The sequence below is a fragment of the Carlito syrichta genome, unplaced genomic scaffold, assembly GCF_000164805.1.
Source record: "Carlito syrichta isolate Samal-C Ts95f unplaced genomic scaffold, Tarsius_syrichta-2.0.1 Scaffold307711, whole genome shotgun sequence".
Classification (NCBI taxonomy): domain Eukaryota; kingdom Metazoa; phylum Chordata; class Mammalia; order Primates; family Tarsiidae; genus Carlito; species Carlito syrichta.
Genome location: NW_007251807.1, coordinates 394792 through 400458, shown reverse-complemented (window position 1 = coordinate 400458; position 5667 = coordinate 394792).

Below are 5667 nucleotides of genomic sequence, written 5' to 3'. Positions count from 1 at the left end.
TATTTCTCTCCACCAGGTGTCAGTATAGCCTGTTAAATACATACAGTACTATATAGCAGATTGTGTTAATTGGGTACCTAGACTAACTTTGTTGGACTTAAATTGATCTTACAAATGTGCTCGTGGAATGGAACTCTTATGTATGTTGGGGACTTCCTAAATATATACATACATATATAGAGAGGGGTGCCAAAAAATGCATACACATTTTAAGAAAGGAAAAACTGTATTAAAATTGTAATATTCAACATATACCAATAACAAAAGATAGATACAAATCACATTTGACTTCGGCAATTACAAGAGGTGCTCAGACACTTCTGATTATGGTGGACTAAAAGTAATACATAGATAACAATTTTAAGAGATGTTATCTATGTACTACTTTTAGTTCACCATAATCAGAAGTAATTTAAAAAATTAAATTTAAAAATGTGTATACATTTTTTTGGCATCCATAGTATATAACCTGTTGTCTGTTTCTCTGGAAAATCCTGTAATACAAATGTCCATCCCATAACTTTTCATCTTGCAAAATGGAAACTCTATACCCACTGAAAGCTAACTCCTCATTCCTCCCCATTCCAGCCCCTGGTATCTACCATTCTACTTTCTGTCTCTATGGATTTGGTGATTCTAGGGTCCTCACATAAGTAGAATCATACAGTAATTGTCTTTCTGTAACTGGCTTATTTTACTTAGCACAGTATTCTCAAGGTTCCTCCTTAATAGCATTTGTCAGAATTTCATTCTTTATTAAGAATAAATGATATTCTATTGTATGTATAATGGGACTTCAAAAAGTTTATGGAAAATGGAATTAAAAGTTAAAAATATAAAACAAACTTTATTTCTCCACACAAGCTACATCAAGGTCAAGACACTCTTGTAAGTGATGACATCAGCCATTTAGTGCATCCCCAAAGAACTGCGGGTTCTGGGAATTTAACCATGTTAATGCAGTCTCTTTTACACTATTAAATGAAGAAAAATGGGTGCCCTTTACAGATTTTTTAAGGTTGGGAAACGAAAGAATGTCAGAAGGAGCTAAGTTGGACTGTAAGTAAATTCCCACTGACACTGTCACAAAACTGCCCTTGATTGATGAGCAGTCTTGTAGTAGATAGGGACTCTTGGTGAATCCTTCCTGGGGGTTTTTCTGCTAAGTCTCTGGCTAACTTTCTCAAAATACTCTCATTATAAGCAGGCGTTATCATTCTTTGGCCCTCTAGAAAGTCAACAAGCAAAATGCCTTGAGCATCTCAAAACTATTGTCACGAACTTTGCTTTTGACTGGTCTGCTTTTGCTTTGACTAGACCAGGTCTACCTCTTGATAGCCAATGATTTGATTTGATTGTGTTTTGTCTTCAGGATGATATTGGTAAAGTCATGTTTCATCTTCTGTTACAATTCTTTAAAAAAATGCTTTAGGATCCTGATCCCACTTGTTTAAAATTTCCACGGAAAGCTCTGCTCTTGTCTTCAGCTGATCTGGTGCATCCGTTGTGGCACCAGAGTGAAAAGTTTCCTGAACTTTAACTTTTCAGTTGGAATTGTGTGAGCTGAACAAAATGAGATGTTTTATGGTGTTGGCTATTGTTTCTGCTGTTAATCACACTAAGCACTGCTGTGTGTTGGGCCTGGCTCCTGCGTAGTAGGGGAGTCACAGTGGCCACTACCAGAGAGAAGGGTGTGTGACTTGTCTCTCAGCAGCCCCAGGCCAAGACCACCGCCCTCTGAACAGTCACCAGTTGCAACAAGAACTTGTTATAAGATCAGCTAGGGGGACTTTCTCTTCACAAACAGACCAAAGTCAGAAGCAATGAAACCTGCTCCTTTGGTACAGTTACTCCCCTCCATTTTGAACATGAACTGTAAGTTGTGGTAAGGGGTCATGATGACAGGGGGACTCTCTACCCTGTGCTCATTGGTTGTTTCACCTTCAGCCTCCACAACTCAGTTCTGCAACAGCCTTACTGCTCCTTCTCTGGGCTGAGCCAGCTGGAGAGGATGACCTTCCTGCTCTTCTAAACTTCCTCCCCAAGCTTCACGTACCTCATCGCCTGTGGCAAATTCCCTCCCACTGCACAGAGGGACAGAGACCTCCAGTGAGGCCTCATATGTCTCGGACTAGCCCACACTTCCAGCATATTCCCTTCATCACAGACGACGAAGCATTCCTCAATCCTATGGGAACCCACCACTCCAGGCTTCAGCCTCCATCTCACCCTCAGGAAGCCGCAACCTCTCTCTCTGGTAGATCTCTATGTTTTACAGACACGCTCTGGTCACATCTACCTAAGGTGACTGTTTTCCTCCCATCTAAGTTTCTCAAATACACATACCCTGTTGTCTTTGTTTCTCTGGAAAACCTTAATACATATTTTAGTACCAAGAAGTGGGGTGCTACAGTATCAAACACCTAAGCAGAACAAGCAAGTGGCTTTGGATGGGTCATAGTCAGGGCTAGAATAACTTTAGGAAGCATGTTCGAAATATGGACTTTAGGACAATTCTGAGGAGAACACTAAGGGTGAGCCATCATCTGATGAAGGAATCATGGATGCAACTCAAGGACCGATGAGCCATTTCAGTGGAAGCCAGGAGTAGAGATGGGGCTATGCTAATACTGCCAGTTTGAACTAAAGGGGATAGAAAAAGTGAACCGGAAAGAAGGCTGGCTATCAGACTTCGTGGATCCTACAGGACTGAAGCACGAAGTTATCTGGCTACTAACATGTGCCACTCTTCAAGGAAAAAAGAATGACTCTAAAGGTGGTTCAGAGGTCATTAGGGTTGCCACTTCCAGCCCAGGCCCAAAAAACAAGATTATTTCTTCCTTAGTTTCCATCCCTGGTTTCTGCAGGCCAGGATGACCATGTCCACCACCCCCAGTACTTCTGGAGTAGGATTGCTTTCGCAGAGAGCCACGTGAGCAGGACAGTCCCACTATGCCATAGTGATGACAAACAAAGCATCAACCAAAGAACTATTCTTGAGCTCTAAGATCTAATGAAATTTGCCTTCCTACACTTGGACTTACCTAGAACTTGTGACCTCTTCCCTCTTTCTGCTTTCTCCCTTTTGGAATGGGAATATCTATCTTATGCAATCCTATCATTGTATTTTGGGGCACATAACTTGTCTGATTTCACAGGTTCACAGTTGGAGAGGAAATTTGCTTCAAGACAAATCATAGCTCAAATCTCACCCATAGATGACTTGGATGATATATAGATGACACTTTGGACTATAAACTTTAAAGTTCATATTGCAATGAATAAGAACTGTGGGTGGTACTGAGGTGAAATGTACTTTCCATGTGAGGACATAAATTTTGGAGGGCCAGGAGCAGAAAGCTATGGAATGAACTGTGTCCCCTAAAATTTATACATTGAAGATCTAACCCTCAATGTGGAGATATGGCCTTTACAGAGGTAATTAAGGTTAAATTAGGCCATATGGTAAAGACTTCATCCAGCAGAAATACTGTCCTTAAGAAGAAACACCAGAGCACTCACCTTCTTTCTCTCTGCCAGGTGCCCATCTGCAAGCCAGGAAGAGCACTCTTAGCAGGGACTAAACCGGCCAGAACTGGGTCTTGGGCTTCACAATCTCCAGAACTGTGAGAAATACATTCCTGTTGCTTAAGTTGTCCAATCTGTGGCATTTTGTTATGGCAAGTGAGCAGAGTAAGACAGAGGCTCTAAAACCTCCTTTGCAGTAACTGATAGAGAAGGAGACAACATCAATAAAGATCCAACTATCTGAACAACACAATTAATAAATCTGATCTAAGCTATGTAATTGAAGCCCTGCACTCAATAATAGAATATACACTTCTTTTAGGTAAACATGCACTGAGTCATAAAACAAAGCTCCAATGAATTCCAAAGGACTGGAATTCTTCAGTTTGTCCTCTGGTCACAGTGGAATTAAGCCAGAGATTAATAAGAAAAGGAAACTAGAATATCCCACCTTTCATATAATTAAGCCACACACTTACATCTAAATAGCCCACGGTACAATTGAATACATTACCAAAGAAATTAGAAAATCCCTGAAACTCCATGATATTGAAAATACATGGCCAAACATGGTGGTTCACACCTGTAATCTCACTACTCTGGGAGGCTGAGGCAGGAAAATCAATTGAAGCCAGGAGTTCAAGACCAGCCTAGGTTAAAAAAAAAAGTGAGACCCTGTCTCTTCAAATAATACAAAAATTAGTTGGGCATGGTAATGCAAGCCTTTAGTCTCAGCTACTCAGGAGGATGAGGCAGGAGGATTGCTTGAGCCCAGGAGTTTGAGGCTGTGGTGAACCATGATTGTGCCACTGCACTATAGCCATAGCCATGTGTGACAGAGTGAGATCTTGTCTCAAATATATATATATATTTGATGATATATATATCATATATCATAATTCATTGTTGCATCTACAACAATTTTAGAGGAAAATTCAGAGTTTCTGATGCATGTTTTAGAAAGAAGGTTGAAATCCATGATCTTAGCTTCCACCTCTAGGAGAAAAATAAAGGTTTAACCCCTCCCTCACATCAATGACAGAAATAAATTCCAGCTGGAGTGTTTATTTAAGTACAAAAAAGAAAATAATATAAGCTATGAAAGAAAATACAATTTCAGATTGGACAATATAACATTTAAGAAGTCCTGTTAATCAAAGTACTTTAAAAGGAGCAATAAAAACAAGCCATGGAATGGGAGGAGATACTCACAAAAGTACATCTGATAAAGGAGTCCTAGTCAGATTATATCAAGAACACCTACATCATCAACTAGAAACAGATGAAGAACCCTAAGAGTAAAATGGGCCAAAGACTTGAACAAGCACCTCAAAACCAGCAAATGAGCAGGAAACACATGAAGCTCATTAGTAAAGAGGGAAAAACATACTAAACTCTCACACCTGCCAGAGCAGGTTAAATGAAAAACACAATACCAGGTGTAGATGAGGACACTGACTCTCATGCACAACTGACAGGAAAATTAGATTCCTTGACTCTGAAAACCTGGTAATACAGTGTATACCCAACAGAAATATGTACATATGTGCACCAAAAGACAAACACAGAAATGTCCACATTCTCACTAATCCTATATATCAGCAACAATCCAAATGTCCACCATGTGATTTAGGGCACAAAACTGGCCTATTTATAGAGCTAAAAACTACAATGAAAAGTAAACTGCACTGTCCACAACTAATGGGTGAGTCTCACAGATATGTCAAACTAAAGAAGGCAGACACAAAATAATACACATGTATAATTCCATTCACATAATGTTTAAAAGCAGGCAAAAGTAATCTATAATTACAAGTCAGGACCCTACCCTTGAGAGGGGGGTCCTAAATGGAAGGGGTATTTAGGAGCCTATCTTGTGCCTGGGTGCTGGTTACATATGTGTCCACTTTGTGAAATGTCACCTTCTATATACTCATGACTAGTTAGGCTTCAGGATATACTTGATATTTCAATGACATTTTACTAAAAATCAAAACACAAAAACAAAAAAATATAGACATGTATCTACTGACATGGAAGTTTCTTCACAATATTGAGAAAAGTTGACAATGCAATGCATATAATATGATCCTGTGCTTATAACAATAATGCACATGCATAGAAACAGGATAGCCAACA